The sequence below is a fragment of the Oryctolagus cuniculus genome, chromosome 15 (assembly GCF_964237555.1).
Source record: "Oryctolagus cuniculus chromosome 15, mOryCun1.1, whole genome shotgun sequence".
Classification (NCBI taxonomy): domain Eukaryota; kingdom Metazoa; phylum Chordata; class Mammalia; order Lagomorpha; family Leporidae; genus Oryctolagus; species Oryctolagus cuniculus.
In genome coordinates this window covers 36,881,741-36,909,707 of record NC_091446.1, presented here as the reverse complement: position 1 = coordinate 36,909,707, position 27,967 = coordinate 36,881,741, and the positions used below count along the sequence as shown (strand labels likewise).

General features: G+C 47.0%; 1 long non-coding RNA gene across 1 annotated transcript; it reads left to right on the top strand.

Moving 5' to 3' along the window:
* The first annotated feature begins 15,225 nt into the window (after positions 1-15,225).
* On the top strand, positions 15,226-17,381 carry LOC127484221 (uncharacterized). The gene is made up of 3 exons (XR_007911058.2): positions 15,226-15,447; positions 15,984-16,125; positions 16,288-17,381. It is a non-coding gene; the product is annotated as an uncharacterized lncRNA (long non-coding RNA).
* The last annotated feature ends 10,586 nt before the right edge of the window (positions 17,382-27,967 follow it).

Genomic DNA, 27,967 nt, shown 5'->3' with positions numbered 1-27,967 from the left:
TCCCAAAGGTAATCATTGATAGGAGTGGTTATAGTCTTGTTGATGATATGTTGGAGAAATAGTTTCATACAGTTGCGTTCTATTTGGATGAAGGATTTTAGAATTGTTTTTATTTGAGAGACAGAGAGACAGTGCCTATCCACTGGCTATAGCCTCAGATGTCCACAATGGCCAGGGGTCAGCCTGGGCTGGGGCCAGGAGCTGGAAACTCAATCCAGATCTCCCAAATGGGCAGCTGGAGCCCAGTAACTACATTATCTGCTGCCTCCTAGGGACTACAATAGCAAGAAACTAGAGTCAGCAGCTGCAGTTGGGAATCAAACTCAGGTACTCCAATGCAAGACACAGGCATTTGAACTGCTAAGCTAAATGCCTACTTCTTGAGCAAGGATTTATAATTTGAATAATGAATGAAGATAAAACACTGCTATTGATTCCCCATAACGTATGAATAGGTTTATCTGTGGCTGTATCAGCTGGTTTTGAACCCTTCAAAGGTATTTCCAAAGATCATGGCTTTCAGGAATACTCTGAGGTGAAATGGTGACAAATTAAAAGGAGGGTGGGGAAATTTGCCTATATAAGACAACTAACTTGAAATAAAGAGTAGTAAGATCCTTCCTCTCCTGTTTGATAACCCCAGCTGTAAAGATCACTCAAACATCTTATAGGAGAGATTAAGGTCAAGATTTAGGATTAAAAAAATTTATTCAAGCACTTTCTAAATAACTGACTCTAGAATCATCTGAGAGTTGACCAAGATTGTAACCTCATAGACTGGCCTCACACAGACCTGCTATGAAGGCCTCTTCCTAATCTGATCAAGGATGCATTGCTTCTGAATGCCAAGTTCAATGTTACTAACCTGCTGCACAGTTGGTTCCCAGAAGGCTCATATTTGAGTTTCTAAATTTCTGCTCTGGGATCACATGGGTCATTAGCACCTAGCACAATGCTGTGGTATAATCATCTCTCAAAATCTGTTCTTGAAGAAGTACGTGTCCTTCTGTTATCCTATAATAAACTTCATGAGGCTCTTTGATCTAATCAACCATTATTTACTGAGTACCACATAAGAGTGAGGTCTTGTTCTGAGACAGAGAGGAGATACTGAGGCAGACCAGGGCATGGTCCTGCCCTCTGGGGCCTTAGAAGACTAACTGGGAGGTAAGAGCACAATAACCTAAGAGGCAAGCAGTGGGTGCAAAGTATCATCAGAACATTCCAGATTATAACTATGGGAGTAACCAGAATGACTTCTGGGAAGACATGGTCTTCCTTTGAACTTAGAAGAAAAATATGCTTTCTAAAGGGAGTTGTGGCAGAGAAAGTATTCCTGACTACAATTGATTCTATGTGCTGCCTTCATGGCAGGGATCTTGCTCCTGTTTGTTATTCCCCAGACTGATATGCCATAGCCCGGGCCACTCTGCACAGCACGTATCTGGCTGACTTGAGGCCTCCAGGGCACACACAGTAGAGCCATAGCATTGGGAAGCAATACCCTGGGGAGTTATACACAGGAACCCGATTCCTTTCCCTGTGTCGGGAAGACACTAACTGTGACATCTGGCTCACAGGGACAAGAACACTCCCGATCCAGCACAGAGAGAGATGTGGTCGTGGAGTTTCTCTTATTTTTTTCAGTGCCATTTTCCCATAAACAGCATTCTGTGCTATTGGAGAACACCTGCTTTGCATAGACTACGTGTAAACCAGCTTTGTCATGCACTGGCTTTGTACGCAAGACAGTTACTTAACCCTCCTGAGCCTGTGCCCTTGTCTGTAGAGGCATAACACCACCTACTTCCAAGGACAATGTGGGGATTAAATGAGATGGTACACTTGCTATGGACTGTATTTTCCAAATGCAGTCACCACAGTATCTCCTATCCCACATGCTCTGTGAGAACCTCATGCCTATCTCAACAACCTTCAACTATGTGTAGGTTTTTGACTCACTTATAATCCTTTGGATATGGTGGGAAACATGCAATTTGACTTCTGAAGCTAAGTCATAAAAGCAAGGAAGTTTCTGGGACAATTGTTTTTGGAGCCCTGAACAGTCACCATTCTGCAAGGAAACCCAGACCCCCTGGAGAAACTGCAACGGGGGAAAACTTTGGTCAACAGCCTCAGCTGACGACCCAGATGAAGCCATCATCAACTACCGGTCCTGTGACTGCCAATGGCTCTGGGGGATTCCAGCCTCCAGCGTTCAAGTCACTACCAGATGCCAGACCTTCCCAACTGAGGCCCTTGCCTTTCTGGAGCAGAGACAAGCCAACCCTAGGGTGCCTTGTCCATAGACTCTGTGAACAAAATAAAATGGTTGCCTTCAATAGCTGTTTTGGGGTGGTTTGTTGTACAACACCAGTAATCAGAGGCTTAACCCAGGCTGGCATGCCCAGTGAGCAAGAGTTATTGCTCCTGGCTCCATAGCCAGAACACAACACACACTGGGGTCATGCTTTTCCTCAGTGTCTTAATGTGATTCACCTTCGCTTTCTTTTTAAATGATGCCTCCTTATTAGCAAGAGGCTCTCAGGGTTCTCACTCAGTGTTGGGTGCTGGGTTGAGTTCAGGGATGCAGAGATTGAAAGCCTACATTTTCGTATGAGGGGAGAGATGAGGAGGGAGCAGGCAGACTGAGAAAATGAATTCAGGAAAATGCACAGCGTCTGCTTCTGCAGCAAGTGGCCAGCGCCGAGTTTGTCCCCTCCCCCTACACCTTAGCCATCCTTTCCTTCGTAACTCTGTCTCCTCTGTGGCTGCAGATCATTGGACCTGGAGTGAACTCCCAGTCCAGTGCTCAGCCCAGCTCAGCCTGAAGCTGGCCAGTTCTCACTCCTGGATCTCTGGAGTGAGGTCGGACAAGGCTGGGCCTGATTTAAGAGGATGACCCTAAGTCAGGCTCCCTGGAAGCAAAGGGCTCTGTTGAGGGAGTGTCTTCGTCCAGGCAGGGAGTGGGAGGAGCAGTCTTGAGTGGAGGCAGATGCTACACAAAGATGGGAGATGTCTGGCGTCAGCCCCTAGAGACCAACTGTACCACAGGCTGTGTCCTGCCTTGGGGCCAGAGGGTGGACTGTTTAAACCTGCATGGGGTTGAAGAGCCTGAGGCATGGCCTATCCAATGGCTCCAGGAGAGGGGTTGCCAGATGGCTGCCTGGTGCCCAGGCAGCTGCAGGAAGTGAGGCTTGGCTAATAAAGGGGAGGGTGGCGATGGCATGTGCCTCAGTACTGGTGACAGAGGAGCCGGATACACCACTTGGAGCAGCCTTGTGGCCCATGCACCAGAGGAGCACAGAAAGCTTCTCCAAAAAGGGACATGAGGGGCCGGCAACTTGGCTCACCAGGCTAATCTTCCACCTGTGGCGCTGGCATCCTGGGTTCTAGTCCTGGTTGGGGTGCCGGATTCTGTCCCGGTTGCTCCTCTTCCAGGCCAGCTCTCTGCTGTGGCCCAGGAAGGCAGTGGAGGATGGCCCAAGTGCTTGGGCCCTGCACCTGCATGGGAGACCAGGAGGAAGCCCCTGGCTCCTGGCTTCGGATCAGCGCAGCACGCTGGCTGTAGCAGCCATTTGGGAGGTGAACCAATGGAAGGAAGACCTTTCTCTCTGTTTCTCTCACTGTCTAGCTCTGCCTGTCAAAAAAAAAAAAAAAAAAAAGGCAAGGGTGGGGGGATGAGGAAGGAGATGCTCAGAGAGCAGCAGAGGTGAGAAAAGATGGGGGTGGGAGGTGGGGAGAGAAGACAGCCAGAAAGGAAAGAGGAGAGAGAAGGGGCAGATGATCGAGGAGGGAGCATGGAGACAGGAGAGGCAGGCGGGCAGGGAGAATGAGAGGAAGGCTGGGAGGAGAAGCATGGTGTTCCAGGCTGGGTCACCTGAGCAGTTAACGTACAGACTTGTGTTGGGGGGGGGGGGGGACTCTTTTTCTTTCCTTTTACTCATCTTCCTTGCTTTTAATTTTTTTTTTAATTTGAGACCACCCAGCAAATGAGAGAGAGAGAGAGATCCATCTCCCATATCCTGGTTCATTCCCTAAATGCCCACAATGGCTGGAGCTGGGCTCTCAAAGCCAGGAGCCAGGAATTCAATCCATGTCTCCCACATGGGTAGCAGAGACCCAGGTACTTGAGCCATCACCCACTACCTCCCCAAGGTGCACAAAAGCAGAAAGCTGGAGTCAGGAGTGGAGCCAGGACTTGAATCCAGGCACTCCAATATGGGATGTGGGAGTCCCAAATGGCATGTTAACTGCTAGGCCAAATGCCCATCCCAGAGAGCAATCTTAAGGTCAACAACTCAGAAGGGAGATAAGGATGCAGGACTGGGCAGAAGCAGCTCAGCTGTGACACAGTTTCAATAAAAGCCTAAGACAATCCCATAGGGAGCTCTAGAGCTGAGAGCTGGGAACCAAGCTCCAAGCTGGAGCAAGGGAAAGAGGCCTTTATCTACACCTAGGCTCCATGTTGCTCGGCCATGGGATCTGTCCCCAGAAGGAAGCCTGGTCTTGGGCGAGGCTGGTTCTTGAGCCCAGGCAATCCCCACAAAGGCAGACAGCCAACGCTCATCTCTGGCAGCAGTCCCAGCAGTGGGAGAAATAGCCTTTATTCTTGAGTGGGGAGTTGGGCAGCACACACATCCACTAGGCAGGGAGAGAGGGAGAGGAAGAGGACAATTCCTAGGGGTTTCCCTTTTCCTACCCCACCCCTCATTAGAATCCATGGTGCTCCCTGTCACTGACTTTCTTAAGTTACCACTGTCACCTTCTAATAAATCTCCCTACCACACACATCTTATTTTTGGTTAGCTTGAGTGCATCTATACTTGCCACAAAATCATCCCCAACCAAGCCAGAACATTTAGGTTCAATTCACCATGATGTAGATGTGATGGTAAAACCCAGATATTTCATTTTTCTCTATATAAGTCAGTTTCTATTGCTCTACTTTGAAGTTCACTGACTCCTTCCTATGCCCTCTCCAATTTCAAACTTCAACCAGATTAGCACTTCTCAACTTTAGAAAAAAATGTCTAGGCTATGGAAATTAAAAGATTTCCAATGTATGTTGCATCAATGTATTTCCAATTGTATCGCAAACCAGTATTTTTAGAAATTAAAATAGGAAGGAATTACTAGGAAAATGCTCATATGCTTGGTTGTCAAGGTAATGTCTCATGTTCTGTACTTAGCTTATCCCAGACCAATTCTGAACTATTCTTGGTCTGGCACTGGTCCTAGGACCAGTGCTATAGGTACACTGAACTAGGTAATTACAGTTCAACTCACTCAGCTCAGCTCTTACGTGTCATTCATTCTGTGGGATGCAAAAGCATTTTATTATGATTGCCACCAAGAGCATCAGGACCTCCCAGGACACCACATTTTAGGAAGACCTAAAATGGCCTTCTACAATCCTAATGATGGAGTTCAAGTTCTGGCCCAACTTCACCTACCCCCTGGCGTGTTCCATTTCACCTGTATTCCAGTTACCCAGACAGTTTGCCAATCCCTGTTCATAGGAGCTTTCCATGATCCTCTGCCCCAGCTGCTCTGACCACCCACAATGCCCTTTTCCCACTTCTCTACCCTTTGAAATCTTAGTCCTTTCCATCCATCCACTTAAATGTGATTTCTTTCTCTGGATTTCTCAACCCATTGCTGTTCCCATGATCAAGGCTCACATTTCATTGTGTGTGGACTTGGTTGGTTGTAGATAGACCCATCTCTCCCACCAACTTCACATCCCCAAGGGTCTGGACCGGGTCTTCAGCATTTGTGATTCTTCCACCCACCTCACCCTTAAACTCCTAAACAATTCCTGCTTTGTAGAGGGTCCCTAAAGTCGATGGAACTCAAATAGCTTAAGCCCGGCAGCTTCAGTGTTCCTGTTTACATTATCTGTGAAGCAGCCTCATCCCATGATGAGCTTCAGCCCAGAGTGAATCACAGCCATGGATTATCCTAAAAGAACAGGCCTGCACAGGCTGCTGGCTCCCCAAGGGGAACCAGGGTGGGCTGGAAGATGAGAGAGACATAGTTTATTTCCTGAGTAAATCCTTATGGAAAACACACACTGAATATCTAGCTAAAACTTGGTCCACCAAACTGAAGGATGGAATGGATTTAATTAATCCATGTAGAGCAAACAGGGCAAGTGTTTGACACCAAAGCTTTCGGAGCCCAAGCTCTTTGAAACATTATCCACAGAGAGGGGTCCATACCCCGGATCAGCCCCACTACTCCGACATGCCACATGGGGAGCATCTTTCCTAGTTGAAATTTGTAACAATAATTCCCAGCAAAACTATGTCCCAGAAGTTGGTCCTGTTGGCAGTGCCAGGTCCCAAGACAACTGTCTTGTCCTTCATCCTTTGACCCTGTCTGCTCACATATATGTAACAACTCCATATAAAGGAAATGTTCTTCCGTACTTCCGGTACAATGATAGGTAGCATTTATTGAGCTCTCACCGTGAACCGGCACCATACCAAGTGCTTTACCTGTATTTTCATTTCATCCTCTATCCTTCTACTTAGTATTATTTTACAGATGAGAAAGCAACCTTAGAAAAGCTAAGTGACTCAGTTGTAATCAAATAGCAAAGCCACATGGATTAGGATGATACCCATCCATGGCACTATGCTATGATGTGCAAAAGCCAAAATGCCTATTAAAAATTCATAATTCTGGGGCCAGTGCTGTGGCACAGTGGGTTAACACCCTGGCCTGAAGTGCTGGCATCCTATATGGGTGCTGGTTCGAGACCTGGCTGCTCCACTTTCGATCCAGCTCTCTGCTATGTCCTGGGAAAGCAGTAAGAAGATGGCCAAAGTCCTTGGGCCCCTGTACCCAGGTGAGAGACCCAGAGGAAGTTCCTGGCTCCTGGCTTCGGATCGGTGCAGCTCTGGCCATTGTGATCAACTGGGGAGTGAACCATCGGGTGGAAGACCTCTTTCTCTCTCTCTCTCTCTCTCTCTCTCTCTGCCTCTCCTCTCTCTGTGTATCTCTTTCAAATAAATAAATGAATCTTTAAAAAAATTCTTAACTCTGCAGACTGCCTGATGAACTGATGCCTCATTCAGAACCCTGAAGCATATCCAGTAAGGTAGGGCTGTTGGAAGGTCATTATACCTATGGACACAGCAAGCTCAATTTCATTGAAGGTATTTGTTGAACACCTACTACGTGCAAAACATTATGGGAGATCATACAAGAAATACAAAATGAGTAAGTAGTTGTCCCTAATTTAAAGTATTTACAAATCAATGGAATTTATTTCTAAAAACTAGCATGCAAAAAATCAACTTAAAAGAGGTAAAAGTAAGTTCTACAAGGGTCGAAGAGAAGTGAATCATGACCCTGTTTTCCTTTGTTTTTTTTCCTTGTAGGTCAACACCATTGATGCCCACAAGATTTTTCCTCTGGGGCAGTAGATAAAGTCAGACGTGGGTTTGCATCTCATTGTGGATAATTACAACCCCTATAACCTTGGTCAAGTTCATCAATCTCAGCTGTACCAGGTGCAGAATGAGGCATAGAGCAGGTGGGTAATTAGCTATAAGGCCCACATCTATCCCAGGAGGTAGTTACTCTCAGTACCTCCATTTACAGAAGAGGTTAGTAATCGCCCACGTGCACACAACTGGACGGTCTGACCCAGGAGCCTGCATCTGATCACTGCCTTCCACGCCCCGGGGCATGGACTGTGAAATGACGCACTGTCCTGTAGGAGCTCTCATTACGGATCAGGTGGGTGGAGAGGGCTTCCTTGCACCATCATACTTTCTCAGTGAGAGCCATGGCTGTCTGTGGGCTCCTAGAAGAAGGGGTGGGCAGTGGAGTCTGCCCAGAGAGGGGCAGGTAGACAGCCAGAGTAAAGCGAGCAAACCACCTCAGCAGCACGCCTGTGCTCCAACATGGGAGTCGGCAGGAGTCACTGCCCGTGACAGGCAAGCAATTTTATTAAGGAACACTGAAGCACTTTAGCCTCAAGGAAATTACTGATGTTTAATAAAACTTGCTTGTGTTGAAACAGGGCCAGTGTTTGTATCCATGGAGGGAACATTGTGTGAAAAATAGCTTTTTAAATCTCGGTCTGGCTTTTCTGTCAGTAAAAGTCAGATATCCCTGCAGGATCAAATGAAGCAGTTCTGACACGCTGTTTCCCTGAGAAAAGTCATACAAAGAAGTGATGTATGCTTTTACTTCTTAAAAATGTATTGAAGGGGGCCAACACCGCGGCTCATTAGGCTAATCCTCCACCTGTGGCGCCGGTACCCCGGGTTCTAGTCCTGGTTGGGGTGTCGGGTTCTAGTTCCGGTTGTCCCTCTTCCAGTCCAGCTCTCAGCTGTGGCCCGGGAAGGCAGTGGAGGATGGCCCAAGTCTTTGGGCCCTGTACTTGCATGGGAGACCAGGAGGAAGCCCCTGGCTCCTGGCTTTGGATCGGCACAGTGCACCGGCCATAGCGGCCATTTAGGAGGTGAACCAATGGAAGGAAGACCTTTCTCTCTATCTCTCTCTCACTAACTCTGCCTGTCAAAAAAAAAAAAAATGTATTGAAGGGGCTGGCATTGTGGCTTAGCTGGTGAAGCTAAGGCTTGCAACACCAGCATCCTGTACCAGAGTGTTGGTTTGTCCTGGCTGCTCCACTTCCCATCCAGCTCCCTGCTAATGCTCCTAGGAAGGCAGCAGAGGAGGGCCCAAGAGCTTGGGTCCCTGACACCTAAGTGGAAGACCTGGATGGAGTTCCTGGCTCCTGGCTTCAGCCTGATCCAGCCCTGTTGTTGTGGCCATTCAGGGAGTGAACCAGTGGATGCATGGATGGATGGATCTCTCTTGCTGTCTCTCACTCTGCCTTTCTAATAAATAAATGCTTTTTATTAAAGTATATTGTATTTTTTTCTAAAGGAAGGCAGACTCAAAATCAGATGAGGCTTACTATGTTCTAGTTATTTGACTTTGGCCTAGTTTGCTTAATACCTTAAGTTATTCTCAATTAGACGTTCTGATAAAGAAAGTACACTGCCACTTCCTGTTCCCAAACTTTGTCCACTGTCAGACAAGGATACATCAGAAGTTTTAGGATTTTTCCCAAATACATACAACCATTTCTCCAACCCAGATTTGGGCCTCTGAGGAGACATGATGACGATAATTCTTTTCTTGTAAATTACTGAAACAAATAAATTAGTTGAAACATGTAAGTGTATCTAGCTTCAGAAATACATGGGCCAGATATGCAAACAATTTAAAAACATTTGTTTATTTATTTGAAAGGCATAGTTACAGAGAAAGAGAGAGAGAGACAGAGAGAGAGAGAGAGAGGCCTTCCATTCACTGGTTCACTCCCCCAGATGGCCACAATGGCCGTATTTGAGTCAAGCTGAAAGCAGGAGCTTCTTCCAGGTCTCTCATGTGGGTGCAGGGTCCCAAGGACTTGGACCATCTTGTGCTGCTTTCCCAGGCCATAGCAGAGAGCTGGATCAGAAGAGGAGCAGCCGGGACTCGAACTGGCACCCATATGGGATGCTGGCACTGCAGGTGGCAGCTTTACACACTACGCTCTGAGGATGTTTTCATATATTTGTCATTCTGTAATACTTGGCTCTATTTCGTTGCTAGATTGACTTCTTTCTAAGTCAGTCTTTCCTTTCATAATGGAAAGATACCTACCAGCATCTCCAAAGTTAGTCCTACTGGTTTAGCTAGGTCAGCAGAAAGACTGGGCCTACTCTTTCCCAAAGTTCAAGGTTGCTGCTCCGTGGCCCAGTGCCCATCCCTTAAGCAATTACTGTGGCTAAAGAGAGAATGCTCTGATTAGTCAAACTTGGAATCCATGGAGGAGAAATGCGTGGACTGAGTGTGACATAGAACAACTCCTGAAGTGAAATCAGGATGCTAGAGGGAAGAAGGAAACAGTGCTGGCCGGCGAGACAGCAAATGTTACCAGTGGATGGTCTGATCTCCACCAAGAGCTTCTGCTTGGAAAGCCAGAGTTTCTGAGGGCAGGCGTACCCTCAGGTGTATCTAGAATGCCTTCACTAAAGGTTTTGCAAACCCTTTCCTGCTGTTATTTTGTGAAACCTGACAAAATATAATCTCCCATCTTTGTCTATTTTCATGTAAGTCAGTGTTACGTGTTCTACATACATTTGAAAATTGTGCTCTCTCACAGATTCTGCTTTAAAATATTGAAGCGGATACCCTTTGCTTCGGCATAATGTTTCCCCAGGTGAACTCAAGCTGCCAGTTCTGATTTAGTGGCCACCCGTCCCCGGGAACTCAGGGACCAAATGTTCCTAGATCACGTTCGCTCTCTTCCCGGATGTGCTTCTATTTCCGATCAATCTCCATCTGGCAAGGGCAGCAGGAGCTGCCCTCGCTCCCTGCTGTCGTCACCTGCGGCTTGGCTCTGAAGAGTAAAATCTTCGCGGCTGCTCAGTGGCCCAGGACTTTTCCTTTCCTAGCTTTCATTAGAAATTATCAAAAATTAATAACTTATTAGAAATTAATTTTAAAAATGGAATCTAGGAATTTTTATTTTCCAGTCTCCCCTGGGTGATTCTGACGTTGACTAAACAAGGTTGGGGAGCCTCTGAAATAAACCACCACATTGGACCAGTAGCAATGTCAAGAACACCAAGCCTAGTGTTAGAAATTGGCCAAGGGCTCTGGGATGTACTGATTTTAATTATTATCCTGGCTAAGACGTTCAAGTTTCTTTGGGCCCCAATTTTCTGTAAGATGTTGGAACTGGGCCACATCATTCTAAAGGTCCCTTCTAGCTCTGAAAATTCTGTAACTCACTGTTATAATACTGGGGCGGAGTGGGGGTGGGGGTGGGGGTAGGGAAACAGCTTCGAGGTTTGGAAATCCCAATGCAATACCACCTTTTGTATTGTAGGTGAGTTCTTTATTTTCATAGTTCTAAGATAGCTCTAAGGTAATAATCAAGACCCCAACAATCTTTCCAAATAATCTGCTTAGATGTGCAGTATGAACAAGCCAAGGACAAACACAATTTCCTGTGAACTTGGTTTGCTGGGTTGAGGATCTGCAGGAAGCATTTGGTATGTTGGTGTTCCATGGATATGACATTTTGCTGCACCAAATGGAAATGGAGTATTTTTAGCACAGAATTCACCAAGGTTTAGTAGAAAGGGACAAACACTTTGAACAGAGTATGAACAAGCAGAGACGCGATATTAAAGGGCTAAGTGCAAAGATCCCTTTTTCTTCACTATCACAAAATAGTTGTCGGTACACTTAATTTCACTAAAAGCTTGAAGCACTTTCTCTTTTCTGTATCTTCTAGAAAGCAGCATTCCACTAGCATAATAACTGCTGCCTTTAGATGACCTGTGTACTTACGTTTAATAAGCTAAAAACGTTAATGATTAAAAGCAGTAAGTTACCACTTACTGGGCATTTACTGCATTCAGGACATGTGCAGAATGGATTTAGTCAATTCATACTTACAACCATGATAGTACCCCTGTTTTCTAGAGAAAGAACTGAAGAAGTCGACAGAGTCCAAGCCCCAGGGAATAAGACACAGCAGAGACCAGCATTAAGTATAGATCCTAAAAACACAAGTGTTAGCTAAATGTCTCCCTACTAGAAAGTCCTCTTCTCTCACCCTGCTGCTGAGTAGGAAAAAGACATATTTAGGTTTATAAGATCTCAAAAATTTCACCTTCTATGAACCTTTCTGTGGAAGCTACTACAGGATGTTCTCCACCAAAGTGAGAAAGTAAACCAAGAAAGAGCGATTGAGAAAATGGGATTCAACACAGATGAGAAGCAGGATCGTGAGGCTGATGCTGGAGGCAGTTCTGAGAGAGTTGTTGTGAAGCTGGCAGAGACAGCAGATGGACCAGACAGCGCAGGTGAACGGGGGGCTCCTGGGGGAGCACCTGGGAAGCGTAGCTCACAGATTCCTTGATATGCATTTGTATTGAGAGGCTTGTATTTGACTCACTCAATCCTCCCATATACCTATGGACTATACTTGTCAACATCTGCTTTCTATGCAGGGCAACTGAAGTACAGAAAGCCTAGCACTTTGCCCAAAGCCCCGCAGCTGGAATTCAAGCCTAAACCACTACCTCATGCTCTAGCTATGTGGCAAGAGAGGAGAAAGTGGAGGGGAGAGGGCTAGGAGCTTATATGGCTGAAATTCAATTCTCATCTACCCTAACAATGAATCAGTGGATGCATTTCTACAACAAACAACTAAGAACTGTCAGCCTGTGCAAACTAGCCTCATTGGAACACAGAAGAATGTATCACTAGAAACAACTAAAACAGCTGAAAGTGTTTGTCTCCAGACAATGAGACTGTGGGGCAGGAAGAAGGAGAGGACTACCGTTCTTACCAGAATTCCTTTTTTCTTTTTTGTTTTTTTTTTTTTTTTACAATAATTTTCATGTGATACTTGGCTAACCTTTCTAAGGGGAACACTCACATGAGATATTAAAGGGATAAAGCTCCCTTCCCATCACATCTCAGTAGTTGCCTGGAGAGACCAGTATCACTGCCAGTTTGATGAGGGCTCCACGAACTTAAGCCAGTCTTGCTCTGCAGTCATCAGTGATCTGAGCCTGATAATCTTTGTGTAATTTGCGCAGTCAACAGGGACAATGTGCAGACCACTTAGAACACACCCATCTGTAAAAGCCTCTTCCACAGTGAAGAAGCAGCAGATTCTCCCAGATTTACAATCCAAACTCCACACCACCAGCCTGCATAGTTGCAGGGAAGGGCCACAGGGACTAATCTAAGACTCAATACAATAAAATAGAACATATAATAAAACTTTGCCTGATTTCTGATCCTTAATAACCCAGCACATTGGTGCATCTAAATCCAGTCTCCTTTACTGCCAGAATATCTGGTTTCACCTCCATCAGCATCTTTCCAAATCCTGTTTACTTTCAGCTCAAAGGGTCCACTTTGTGCTGATGTTTGAGATTTCTGCAACTCTCAGTTCCCACTTCAAGTGGGCTATAGCAGGTTAATCATGGTAGTACCAACCACTTAGTATGCACCAGCAAGGGGCTGTTTATGGCCCCCAAATAGGAACTACCACAATGTGTGGGACAAGGTCAAGGGGCACCACCTTCTGACAACAAATTGAATGAGAGTCAGGCCACATTGATGAACTCAGACGTTTCTGACCGGATTTCAGGGCTCTTCCCAGAAACAACCCATTACCAGTTGATAGACACCAGAATTACTCACCTGGGCAAATGCTACCTGCAAGTTGCAAGTTGGCCTCATCCCATGCTTCTTAAAGATAGGAGGGTTTGGTCCCTGTTCAGGAGTGCTGAGGAAGGAGGGTTAGTGGGCAGAAACTTCAGGCTTTGGAGAGGGGCCCTGCCCCAGTGATTGACAAACAGGACAAGTCCACTATGGTCAGCAGAGGGCAGCAGGACTAGCTTAACCCCATAGGCTGGCCACATCTTGACCTTGTGGCAGCTGTTGTGGACATCCATGCTCCAGGAGATAGGGACCACAAAAGCAGGGTCCTCAGAAAAGCTCCAGCTAACGTGGGCAAGGACGTTTGGAGAAAGAAATTTCTTGTCCAGAATGCGCCAGTGAGATTGTTCTGGAGATCCTAAGAACAGAGATCTGGGGCTACCAAGGCTCAAGAATTACAGTGGTCATTAGTTTAGTGGAATAGAGTAGGGCAGGATCTGCCTCTGCCAGCTGATAAGGAAGGCAGTAGGGGCCGAAAGAAGGGAATGAAACTAAAGGAAATGTTTAACTAGCATCTTGTTTTGCTATTCTAAATACTTTCCTCAACATAAGACACCTCCCATTTTCAACCCTCTTGCAGCTTACGACCGTCTGTGCAATCAGAACTCTGGCCCACCTCTTTTTTTGGCCCACCTCTTGAGATATCAGGTTAGTCTTCCATGGGCTGCCACCTGCAGTACCAGCATCCCACGTGAGCGCTGGTTCGAGTCCCAGCTACTCCACTTCCCATCCAGCTCTCTGCTATGGCCTAGGAAAGCAGTAGAAGATGACTCAAGTCCTTGGGCCCCTGTACCCATGTGGGAAGACCTGGAGGAAGCTCCTGGCTCCTGGCTTCGGATCAGCGCAGCTCCAGCTGTTGTGGCCAACTGGGGAGTGAACCAGCGGATGGAAGACCTCTCTCTCTGCCTCTCCTTCTCTTCCGTGTAAACTCTTTCAAAAAATAAATAAATCTTAAAAAGATTAGTCTTTCAAATCTTGGTCAACCTGAATGAATAGGATGGCTGTTTGGATCATGCAAAGCTGAAGACTAGAATATGGACTCCTCACAACCCAGCTGAGATCAATAATTCAGTTCAGCCTGAAACCCCACCGATCCTTTCCTGCAGGTCACCATGGGTTTACCACTCATCACCTGTGTCACCGATGCCCACCCTCCATGGCACAGGGGAGATACCATAAACCCCTTCCTCTTGTCTCCCTACAGACCTCTGTCCCCACCCTTATGTCAGGAAGGTCAGTACGGTGACTCAGGTGACGATGAACCGGGCGCACACCATGACAGAGCCAGCTCCATCCACTAACCTAGACTGTTTCCCTTTCTTTTGGGGGTAAGCACAGAGACCGAATGTGACTGAATTTTGCCACCCCCCAAACACAGTGAGACTCACCCAGCCCTGTGTGTGCAGGTGAACACCAGGGACCATGGAGTGACCACTGCTACGCAGAGAATGGCTGCCCTGGCCAGTCTGGACAGACGCACAGATGCTTAAAGGGAGCCGGTACTCCTTTTGCTACCAAAACTGAATCTATCCAGGCAAAAGTGTTGCTGCTAAGGCATCCCGAGCCCTTGAAGAGACCCTAAAAGTTAAAGATTCCAACTTTTTCGACTCAGGGTCTTCCTCTCCCAACAGCTTTCTGGAAAACATCTTAGCTGCTGGAAACCCGTCGGAGAGGCTTCCTCTCTGTGGTCCCGGGAGTTCCCTTTCCTCGGGGCCTGTGGTTCTGGGCTGGTATTACATGGTGTCCTCTGCCAGGGCCTGGATGGACTTGGCCGCCATTTTCTATGTCAGTGTCTCCCTCACGTGACAGAACCGGTGTTCTTCCTGCAGCTCATTTAACCCTTTTAACTTCCAGAATCGGATATTCAGAGAAGGAAGCCCTTACTCGGTGTACTTAGGGCCGCAAGGGCAAGAGATGCTAATTGCCTGTGACAGGTGGACTTCCGCTTCCGGCCGAGCAAGAGCCGGGATCTGTGATGCTTCTTCCTCATAAGCAAGGGGTGGGAAGAAGAGGCAAAGACGCCAAGGGAAGGCTCATTCTCGTTCGCTCTCTTCCTCTTCTGCATCCTGTTCCTCTCCCTCCCTGCGTTGAAGGAGGGTGAGGGCAGAGAGCCCCGAGGGGAGCTGGGACCCTGGGGGAAGCAGCTCAGCCACGGGCTACACGTAACCATGGTGACCAGCCGAGGTGGGAGGGGGCCCTGCAGATGGCGGAGGGCGTGGAGGGAGCGGGGCGGGGGTGGGGGACGCCCAGGTCCCGTAGTGACGGAGTGGCCCAGAGTGCTGGAAGCTAGATTAGGTTTTTAAAGGAGCAAGGGTTAATTGATAACGGCAACTCATTGGGAAGGCAGGACGCACGCTGTATTGTGGACTTCTTTTACATTGAGAGGGGAATTCAGTGTTTCTTGGTAGCTTAGTTGTTTTCAGAAAGCAGGATCTGGGGTGAGCGGTGGGCAGTTGTGGGGAGAAAGGGCTGTGGGTGCCAGGAAGGTTGGGGCAAAAAGACAGCCCCAGGGTGCCCGTTCGGGGACCGCCCTCCTCCCATTGAGCACGGCTCCCGGCTGCCCCCTGGCGGCGGCGTCTGCTATTAACGGAATGATGGGGGCGCTCGCTGAGCTGACAGCCAACCCAAGACCCTAGGAGTAGGATGGCAGAACTTAGCGGGGTGTCCTGTTCAACTGGAATGTCAGGAAACAAGGAGGAAGATTTTCCTGTTTGCTCCAGGACAACTCTAAGAAGATGGCACACCCTGATGGCATTTCTTCTTCCCTCTCGCCCCCTGTACGCGGCTGTCCTGCCGGCTCCCAGGTCCGACCTGCCATGATTAGAAAGGCTCAGGAAGCAAGTTCGCACCTGTGCTGAAGAGGTACAGACTCCTTTCTTGTTGCTATTTTCTAAACAATACAGTGTAACAATTCATGCAGCGTTTATATTTGGTATGATAAATGGTCTAGGGATAATTTAAAGTGTATGAGAGGATTGCAGAGGTTAGAGCCAAACCCTACCCTTTTTTTTTTTTTTTTGACAGGCAGAGTGGACAATGAGAGAGAGAGACAGTGAGAAAGGTCTTCCTTTTCTGTTGGTTCACCCCGCAATGGCTGCTGCGGCCGGTGCACCGCGCTGATCCGAAGCCAGGAGCCAGGTGCTTCCTCCTGGTCTCCCATGCAGGTGTAGGGCCCAAGCACTTGGGCCATCCTCCACTGCACTCCCTGGCCACAGCAGAGAGCTGGCCTGGAAGAGGGACAGCCGGGACAGAATCCGGTACCTGACTGGGACTAGAACCCGGTGTGCCTGCGCCGCAGGTGGAGAATTAGCCTAGTGAGCCGCGGCACCGGCCTCTACCCAATTTTCTACAGGAGGCTTGAACATCCATGGATTTTGATATTCACAGGGGATCCTGGAACCAATCTTTAGATCCAGAGGAATGAGTGTATTAAAAAAAAAAAAAAAAAAAAGGAAAGAAAGAAGGAAGAGAGAACGGGAGGAGGGGAAGGAAGAAGAGCCTGATCCCCAAGTGCTCATTTTTCTCTAAGTGTTTTCCCTCCTTCTTGTTCCGCGTTTGCCTCTCCATCAAAAGGATACTTCAGACCATTCCCTACAATATGCCTTCAGAAACTCAGACCAGAACGTGGTCACACACCATCCAGCAAAGTCTCTCTGGCTCCTGCAGCCACAGATGGTCTCCCGGGTGCTAATTGTGCACTCTCACTCTCGGGTAGCCGAGCCCACGGGACTTCCTCCCGCACTGCTGCTTCCAGACGCGGCCCTTCCCATTGCCCTCACCTCTGAACTCCCCGCTTGCGCTGTTTTCAGGTCCTTGGTTATAAATAATACACACAGTTCTTGAGGCATCCGTTAATTAAGTGCCCAACAAGTCGCTAATTAAGGTGTCAATAAATTGTATCCCAGTAATATTCCCAGATGTGCTCTACGAAATAAAATCAATGCTGTGGTTCAGCACATAGTGTGTGGTACCGGTGTTCTTGGGTGGATTCTCCTCACTTGTCCCACCTCAGCTCTAGCTAAGGCAAGATGTCCCCTGCCCCCAGCCCTAATTTACACCACCATACCAAAGTCCGGAAACAAGACAATGGTTCACTGATCATCTTCAAACCGCAGCGACATCATGGCATTCCGTTCAAAACCCCGCACTGTTCTCCCGTTGCATTGAGAATAAGGTACAACATATTCACAGCAGAATCCTGGTCTGCTGGGTTGTCCTCCACTCCCCCCGCCCCCATCCTCCATTCCTTGCCTACTGCCATCCCACCACGGAGCCCCTTCCTCTTCCTGGGAAATGCCAGCTTTTCCCTGCCTCTGATCTTGGGTGCACTAGATCTTCCTTCCGCCTGGAAAGTCTTCCCCGCCCAGCTCATTCTTTGTTGGTCTTAACTGACACAGAAAAATGAGATTTATGGGGAGCCCGGTGATATTTCAATACATTGTGTTCAGTGTCATGTTCAATCAGGGTACACACATCTATCTCCTCAAACATTGACCATTTCTCTGTGGTGAAAAGTCCTTATTGAAATTCGCAGTACATTATCATTAGCTGTCGTCACCCCACTGTGCCTACAGCACACCAGGATGTATCTCTCCCATCTCACCCTCGCTTCCTGCCCATCATCAGCCTTTCTCAGCTCTTCCGGTGCATAGGATTTCTAATACTTAGGAGCCAGCTCCGGGACACCAACAACAGCCCAGATGTGTGCTTGACTGCATGGACGTCACATCTCAATAAAAGTAAAATATTAGGCAATTCCTTTCCATATCACCCTTTTTACTGCCTTTCTGACAATGGCTACAATCGATAATTATCATATTGGTTGATTGACTTGTTGATGCTCTATCTTCCACCAAGGTCAGGAGTTAGCACACCATGGCCACAGACCAAAGCCAGCCACCATCTGTTTGGTAAATGAGTGTCTGGGGCTCAGTCACACCCATGCACCTGCCATTCCCCGTGGCTGCTGCAGCTGTACCACAATGGCAGAGGCAGGGCCCTGACTGAGGTTGTGTAGCCCTGACTCCCCCCACCCCCCAACCCCAGGATGTTTATTATCTGGCCCTTTCTTTTTTAAAAAGATTTACTTATTTTACTTGAAAGAGTTACACAGAGAGAGAAGAGAGGTGGCGGGGGGGGGGGGTCTTCCTTCCACTGGTTCACTCCCCAACTGACCACAGCAGATGGATCTGCGCCAATCTGAAGCCAGGAGCTAGGAGCTTCTTTTGGGTCTCCCACATGGGTGCAGGGGCCCAAAGACTTGGGCCATCTTCTACTGCTTTCCCAGGCCATAGCAGAGAGCTGGATGGGAAGTGGAGCAGCTGAGACTTGAACCAGCACCCCTATGGGACACTGGCACTGCAGGCAGTGGCTTTACAGTGCTGGCCCCTCTCTGGCCCTTTCTAAAAGGAGGAGGAGGAGGAGGAGAAGAAGAAAATGTGCAAGTCCTACCCTGGACTGGAAGCTCCAGGAAGGCGAAGTCTCAGCAGCTGGTATTTTCAGGATCTGAAACTGCCTGGCACAAACAGCAAGCCCTCAGTCAAAGCTGGCTCATGTCCTGCCCCGGCCAAGACTTCCGCAGGGCAGTCGCCTGGCTCGCTCTTCCCGCCGTGCCAACCTGGCTCCTGGCCAGCACCTACAGGCAGCAGATTCTTGCCACCTGCCAGTCCCTTCTAGCTCTGCCTCTTGCTCCACATCTCCAATGGGTGCTACTTGTGCCCTGATGCTGAACAGTCCATCGGATCACGACACATCATCCCACAGCACAAAGCCACTGTGGCGCGAGTGCATGCACCCAGCACGGACTTTGACTTGATCGTGCGGGTTGTGCCAGTCCACCCTCTGTGCTCGTGGGAAGCACACCTATCTTAAGTCACATTCATCAGCATTCATCTTTTCATCAACATATTTATGTAGGTCTTTTCCTGTTATAAAAGTGATGCACATGCATAACATAAAATTTTGAAAATTAAGAAAAGAAAAAGAAAAACTGACCAAGATACAGGTAGCATTTTGGTGTTGTTCCAATTCTTTTTACATTTTTAAGATGCACACCAGTGCAAAACAAAAATAAATGGCTAAGAAACAACTTTCTTCCTTGTATTATAGCAAGTATTTTTAATATCATTTATACTTTGTAAATATTATTTTTAGTAGTCGCATAACATTAGATTGCGTACTGTCATTAAATATTTCCCTTTTGCCAGGAAATATTTACAATATACCCAGTTCTTTATCATCAGAAATCATAATGCCATGAACTTTTTTTGTGCGTCAAACCTTTTTTCCCCTCTTTGTGGATTACTTCCTCAAGTAAGATTTACAGAAGCAGAATTATTGGATCAAAGGACAGTTTTTGAGTTCAGATAAATATTGTCATTCTCACTTTTCAAAAACCCCAAAACCGCTCGGGGTGAATGCCTTCCTGATCCTCTTCCTGAGTTCTAAATCCACAGGAATAGGGGATAAGATGTTAAATATATATTTATCTGAGTCTTTCAAAATACAAGAGGAAGATTTTCAGTGGCTCAAAACAAAGTTAAACAATAATCAAACCGTGAAAGCACAGGGACAAATGGTGGCAGTGGAAACAGGCACACAAGGCTGGGGGTGAACACCCCCTGGGAAGGGCTCCCGGCGGCGAGACCCTTCTACTCGACACTAGAGGGCGCCAGAGTGCCAGCCACATCACTCCACTCGGGCACAATACCCCACTCCCCCAGGGCCCTGTCCACAGCAGAATCCTATCCTGGGGGTGGGGGGTGGGGAGCGGGGAAACGGGCCCTTGATCCAGAGTCAGTGGCTGTGGGCCTGGAATTAGAACTGACAAAAGATGGATTAGCGGGAGAACAAAGTTTGTTCAAGCGGGGAACACGCACACACACAGGAGTGCTTAGTGACGACAGTCGGGGGCTTCTCCCTGTGTACCCAGTTATAAGGGAGAGGGAGAGGGAGAAGAGGTCGATGGGAGAACCAAGAGGTCGATGGGAGAACCAAGAGGACGATGGGAGAACCAAGAGGACGATGGGAGAACCAAGAGGACGATGGGAGAACCAAGGGGTCTCTTTGGGAAAGACAAATGGGTGAACCAAAGCACGAGCTGGCGATGGTGCTCATTTATCCAGGGGCTGACAGGGCTTTCCCTCTGCCAGGGAGGGGGGCTTACAGCAGCCTCCCCCTCCCCCGCCAAGAAGTTGCTGCCTTGTCACCTGATGAGGAAGCCCAGAAAGGCTTCCATCTGCAGCTGGTGGGTCTGAAACATCATCTTTACACGGACTCTGGCATTCGGAGTGGGCCACTGCGTTGGTGTGGACCCCCAGAAATGAGGCACCCTGAGCTGGGCTGGGAATGCATGGCCTGGGGCGAGTCTGGCCAGCCCATGAAACCATGGCGGAGGCAGCCATGAAGCCGGCACACGGCCCAGGGTGGTGCGGGGAGGACCCTGTGCAGTGGGGGCTGCCCAGCACTTTAGACACACCTAGCAGGGATGTGAGGCACAGCAGGTCGAGCCACGGCCTGGGCTGCCAGCATCCCATCGGAGCATGGATTTGAGTCCAGGTTGCCCCTCTTCTGATCCAGCGCCCTGTTAATGTGTCTGGGAAGGCAGCGGAAGATGGTCCAAGTGTTTAGGCCCCTGCACCCACATGGGAGACCCAAATGGAGTTGCTGACTCCTAGCTTCGGCCAGGCACAGCCCTAGCTATTGTGGCCATTGAGGGAATGAACCCATAGATAGATCGATCCCTGTCTGTAACTGTCGTTCAAATAAATAAATAAATAAACTTTACAATACACAAACACACACACAAAGATTTTGCACAACAACAGGGAGTCACAAACAAGAGATCTATAACCACAGGTGACAAAGGAATCAGAAAAGAACTTCGATAGGAATCTGTTTAAAATCTAAGGGATAAAGAGACCATCAGTGAAAGCAGAGTATGAGACTGTGAAACCGGAATAGGCAAATAGTAAGAGAAGGGACACCATGACCACTCGAAAATAAATCAGCCCTTAGAGGAACTGTACTCCACCACACTGACGGCAGAGGGCGATGTTGAGCCAGGCATGGCCAATTCTAAATCCATAAACGGCAATGCAGTAAAATGAAGCATCCTAAATATCATACAAAGCTATTCTAAGTGGGAAACAATGGAACCCCAAGCACTTTATCTGGTGAAAGCCTTCTCAAAAACAACCACAAACACAAACTTTCAATTGGAATTCAAACATTAGGAAATAAGGAAAAACCACCTTGAATCAGAAATTCAAAAACAAAGAACAGAAACAAAGCAACAGTTCAATCAATCAATCAATCAATTGAACTCAGGAAAGAAAATGACAAAAATTATCCTAAGAAAGAATTCTATGGGTACTGTTGTGGCACAGCACATTAAACCACCACCTGCAACACCACTGGAAGTACTTGGATTATCACACAGCATTAGCAGGAAGCTGGACTGGAAGTGGAGCAGCCGGGTCTCGAACCAGCACCCATATGGGATGCAGGCACTACAGGTGGCGGCTTTACCCACTACACCACAGTGCCGGCCCCAAAGATTTCTTAGATTGAGCATTCAAAGCACAAGATTAAAAAGTTAAAAAACTGGATTTCAAAATTATAAACTTATCTTTCGTTTTTAAAAAAGATTTATTTATTTATTTATTTGAAATGCAGAGTGACACACTATTTTACTTCCCAAATGGCTCCAACAGCCAGGCTGAGTCAGGTTGAAACCAGGAGCCAGGAACTCCATCTTGGTCTCCTAAGTGGGTGGCAGGGACCTAGGTATTTGGGAGCTCTTCATCTTCTGCTGCTTTCCTGGGCCTTCAGCAGGGAGCTGGATTGAAGGGGAGCACCTGGGACTTGATCATGGTATGCTGATGTCGCAGGTGGCAGCTTAACTCACTGTGAAACAACAGTAGCCCCAACTTCTGCTCCTTCAAATGTGTCACTGACAAAGAAACAGCCAAGCCACAGAAGGAGAGAAAGCATCTACAATGTATACATAGAATAAAAGACGTGTATCCAGGACATATAAAGAACTCTCATAATTCAGTAATAAAGACTACCCCATTTTTAAAACTGGCAATGTTTGAACACTCCTGCAGAAGATAACTCATGTCCAATGTACACATGGAAAGATGCTCAACATTATTAGCCATAAAGGAAGCAACTGGAACTCTCCTATGTGGGTGTGGAAAACCAAAAATACAACCACTTTGGAAAAATAGCTCGCCAACTTCTTATAAAGTTAAACATATACTCATCATACAATCTAGCAATTATGCTTCTACATTTTGCCCAAGAAAAATGAAAACATGTGTCCACACAAAGACTTGTATACAAATGCTTATAGCAGTTTTATTCATGATAGTAAAAAAATTAGAACAACCCACTACCCATCAAAAGTGAATGGATAAACAAATTGTATCATACACTCAGCAATAAAAAGTAATGAAAAACAGACCTACTTAACAGCAAGTGGGAATCTCAAAAATGTTATTTGCAGACACAAGACATGCAAGAATGCACGTTGTGTGTTTCTAGTTGCGTGATATTCTGCAAAGCTAAATCAACGTATAGTGGCAGGAAGCTTATCAGTGATTGCTTAGGCAGAGAGATTAGTTCCAAAGGGACATGAAGGAATGTTTTAGATGCTGAAATCTATATTTTGATTGTGGCGATGGTTACATGAATGAATACATTTGTTAAAATGTGTTAAACTACATAAGTAAAAGTGGTACATTTTATTGGTCTAAATTAAAGTCTAAAAAGTTTATTTTTAAAAGTATAATCTGACTTTCAATATGGGCAAATACAGGCACCCAGCGTTCCCCCTCTTCCTACACAGAAAAGAACCAACACAGCAAATAAATAGCTGCATTTTGAGGTGACCGTCCACGGAAGAGCACCTGAACCCAGCAGGGGAAGAGCAGGACCGCAGCCAGACATGGAGATGTGGGACGGTGGTGTAGAGAGGCCAGCAAAGCCACTGGCAACTGACACCCTGGCTACACAGCCAGGGAATCCCCAAGGCAACAGAAAAGGCGACTGGGAGAGCCTTAGCTCTCCAACTGCCCAGTCGCCACAGGAGGAATCTACAGTCAACACAGACTAGGAACCCATTCAAGAGGGCTGCCTAGAGATCTCAGAGAAGGAACTCACCTTATATTCCCCACAATCCCCAGAGCCCAGGCTGTGGTGGTGTGGGCCATGCTGAGACAGGAGTTACTGTCAGAATCCATCCTAGCCTAGGGGACAGGAGCCCCTGCATGTCCCCACCACTGGGGCCCCACAGACACTGCACCATGCTTGCAGAGAAAGATGGCAGCCTCAAGATTCCAAGCAGATGTAGCAGAACAATGGTGAACTTAACACCCTTGTCCGTGCAGCACTCCATACTTCAAGACAGAAGGGTGCAGGACAGCAAGACCCTAGAGCACCTGCTGTCACAGATTTGGGCCAATACCTCCCCACTCCTTCCTGCCCATCACTCTACCAATCAGATCATCTCTCAATGCCACTGGGACCCATGCGTACCGTAACTCCAAGGCAAGGGTCCTGTGACCCTAACTAGGTCTTCCTGCCACTGCTCAGAACTGCGTGTATGCTTGGAACTGCTCAGGATCATGCACGTACGCAGTCTGCAGCACCTGACCAACCCCAGCACCAGCGCCGGTGCCTCATCTTCAAGCCTCCACATGGGCAGAGGCCAAGGGTCTATGAGCCAAGGACCCAAACAACACCACTAGAACCCACTTCCCCTGCACTCTCAGCACGGCTACCATCCCTTACAGTGAAACAAGGTGGAGAGAGACTAAAATAGACCATCAAACTGTAACTAAAGCCAAATGAGTCTACCAAGTTAATGTTTGTATGCATATCTTCAGAGCCTTCAATCCGCAAAAGGCACCCTTTGATAATGAGAAACAAAGACCTGCTACACACACAAATATCAATGTAGGGACATAAGACACATGAAAAACAAGGCAATATGACACCCCAAAAGGACTCTGTCCCTTGCAGTATCAGACTGCAAAGAAAGGGAGATTGGCAAACGCCTTAAGGAATCCAAAAGAATCTTTATAAGGACACTCAAAGAGGTCAAAAAGGATATAGATACTTAAGTGAAATTAGAAAATCAATGTAAGATATGAGAAATTTCAACAGAGATCTGAAAAAAACCCAACAGAAATCATAGAGATGAAAAGTTCAATATGTCAAATAAAAACACAGGTGAAAACCTCAAAAACAGACTAGGTCAGGAAAAAAAAATCTGAATTTGAAGAACAGTCTCTTGACATATCGGAGACAGGCAAAAAAAAAAATAGGCATGAAGGCATGAAGGCATCCTCTGAGATCTTTGGGACACCATTAAATAAAGAAATATTTGCACAATGGGTATTCCAGAGGGTTAGGAGAAGAGCAAGGGCACAGAAAACCTATTGAATGAAACAAAAGCTGACAACATTCCCAGTCTGGAGAAACATGTGGCCATCCAAGCACAGGAGGCCCACAGAACCCCAAATAGACATGACCAGAAAAGATCCTCCCCACAACACGTCATAGCCAAACTCTCAAAAGAGCATAGAGAGAATTCTAAAATTTGCAAAGAATTTTAGGTTACTTTTAATAAAATCCCTATTAGATTAACAGCAGATATTTTAACACAAATCTTACAGGCCAAGAGGGAATGGAGTGAAATATTGCAAGTTCTGGTTGGTGTCGCGGCTCACTAGACTAATCCTCCGCCTAGCGGCGCCAGCACACCGGGTTCTAGTCCCGGTCAGGGCGCCGGATTCTGTCCCGGTTGCCCCTCTTCCAGGCCAGCTCTCTGCTGTGGCCAGGGAGTTCAGTGGAGGATGGCCCAGGTGCTTGGGCCCTGCACCCCATAGGAGACCAGGAGAAGCACCTGGCTCCTGCCATCGGATCAGCGCAGCGCACCAGCCGCGGCGGCCACTGGAGGGTGAACCAACGGCAAAGGAAGACCTTTCTCTCTGTCTCTCTGTCTCTCACTGTCTACTCTGCCTGTCAAAAAATTTAAAAAAAAGAAATATTGCAAGTTCTGAAAACAAAACAAAACAAAACAACAACAACAAAAAAAACTGGTAGCCAAGAACCCTTTTCCCAGTAAAACTTTCAGAAACAAAGACAATTAAAGACTTTCCAAGACTAGAAAAAAACTGAAGGCATTCATCGCCACCAGACCAGCCTTAAAAATATACTTATGTCCTACTGTAGCAGAGGCCTTTGTCTTTTAATTAAACTTTTTTCTAATTGATGTGATTAAAGTTGTGATAGAGGCCTTCTCAAGGTCAGAGAAGAAAAAGGGAAGACTCTGTCCTGGGAATGAAATGTAGTTGTTATCTGCTTGCCTGTGAATGCTGCAACTGCAACTGTAGTCCCTGTCTGTTTATAAGAACCATTTTAGGTTCTGCTTGTTACTACAGAGCAATGATGTTAACCCTTGCCAGACAGCAGACAGCTCAGAATGTGTGTGGAAAAACATCACCAGTAACTATGCCTACATAGTTCTGTATCAATCTGTGGCTGCCAGGTAATACTAGAATATCCAATCAAATGTGTGCATGTAATCATATACAGACAGACAGAGAGGCTAGAATTATATATAAGAAAAACCCTTCTTTGTTCAGGGCGTTATGCTGGCATAATAAAGACTACTTCCAGTTAAAAGGACTTGGTGTCTTGTCTCAGTACACAAATCCTGCCTCACTACATAAACATATAGAAACATACATAAACATATAGAAATATGAAGAAAATAAGTTAAAGTATAAAACCCAACAGTAAAGGAACAAAGAATATTCAAAATAAATGAAGAAATATTAAAGAAAAAATGACAAGACAAAGCCATTACTTTAATAACACTGAATAACACTGAATGTAAATGGATGAAACTGCCTCCAGTTAAAACATATAGACTGGCTGCATAAAAAAGATATTCAGTGAAATTAGAAACCAAAGTAAGCAGGAATAACTATAGTGACATCAGACAAAATAGGCTTTGACAAAAACTATCCAGAAATGGAGATCACTATATATTGATCAAGGGATCAATTCAACAATAATATACAATGACTTTGACCAACACGTTCAAAATGTACCTTGACTATCCATTTCAAATTCCACATACTTGGGGCCGGCACTGTGGTGCAGCGGGTTAAAGCCCTGGCCTGAAGTGCCGGCATCCCATATGGGCGCCGGTTCTAGTCCTCGCTGCTCCTCTTTTAGTCCAGCTCTCTGCTATGGCCTGGGAAAGCAGTAGAAGATGGCCCAAGTCCTTGGGCCCCTGCACTCATGTGGGAGACCCAGAAGAGGCTTCTGGCTCCTGGCTTTGGATCAGCGCAGCTCTGGCTGTTGCGGCCATCTGGGGAGTGAACCAGCAGGTGGAAGACCTCTCTCTGTCTCTACCTCTCACTGTAATTCTGTCTTTCAAATAAATAAAATAAATCTTAAAAAAAAATTCCACATACTTTACGTTGGCTCCAACTAGAAGTTATAAAGAAATTACAAGAATTATCAAAGAAAGGAGAAAGCTGAAGAATTTCAGCTCCAGATGCGGACTGACACATGCAGAAGGAAACTGGAGGGGAAAGAGGGCTCGGGAAGTCTCGCACTGCAGTGCATCCAGGTTGAGGGATCCAGGGTGTGGGCGGGACCTCCTCAGGCCACAGTCACGTTCCTCTGGATGCAGGAGGCTTGCTCCGGTCCCTGTGTGCGTTCAGGCACCGGAGGAAGCAGTCATGGGGAATGGAGCCCAAGACGATGGAAGAAATGGATCCAGAAGGGGAGAAACTGGGGCCGGTCATGCAGTTTTGCTCTTCACAGCAGGAAATCTGAGGGTACATTTTTAGGGTCATCTCACTTGTACTCTCCGCCCCGGCCTTCCCACCCCGAGAATGACTTTTTTCTCAATCTGTGTTCCTCGTTTATGAAATCAGAGCTATGGCAAATGAATCTTGAGCACTCTTCCAACATCGGACAGACATGAGAACCTCCAGACCTGCAACGCAAGAGGCCCCCCTAAAACGCTGGAGCATAAAAATATCCTTCTCACTTCCCTAGTCCCTCACCTCCTAGCATGGAGCCCTGCCTCGGGAAATTCCACCCCCGTCTATACTGTGAACAAGACACCAGGATGCGGAAAATCCCACATGCCACCATCAGTGCGTGCATGTGTGTGTGTGTGTGTGTGTGTCTGTGTGTCTGTGTGTGTGTGTGCGCGCGTGCATGCGTGCACACGCACACATGTATGCTTCTAAATGTTTTAAGTAGCTTTTTTTTGGAAGACATGGTTATTTTATCACAGTTTCTGAGGCTCCCTCTGGCCTAGATGAGCTGTTGACCTTTGAAGTTGCTATGGAAACCAGGTTTTTTTTTTTTTAAATAAATTATTACTGTAGAGGAAAGAAAGGTTGTGTTGCCTGTCTCAAGGAAAAGCAAATGAGGCACTGGGAGAGCTAAACAAGTAAAAATCTCAAACATATTCAGAAGCAAAACCAGCCTTTCCATCTTCCCTCTGATGGTACTAATGGAAAGTGCTCAGACTTTCTGCTAAGTGGAGACTAAGACCCTTCAGTGGCCACAGTCAGCCAGTGCTTGTTGGCTGAAGGACTAAGCTGGAGACCCGGGTAACCCTGCGAGGGTTAGGTAACTGTCCCGGTCACACTCCAGGACGGGA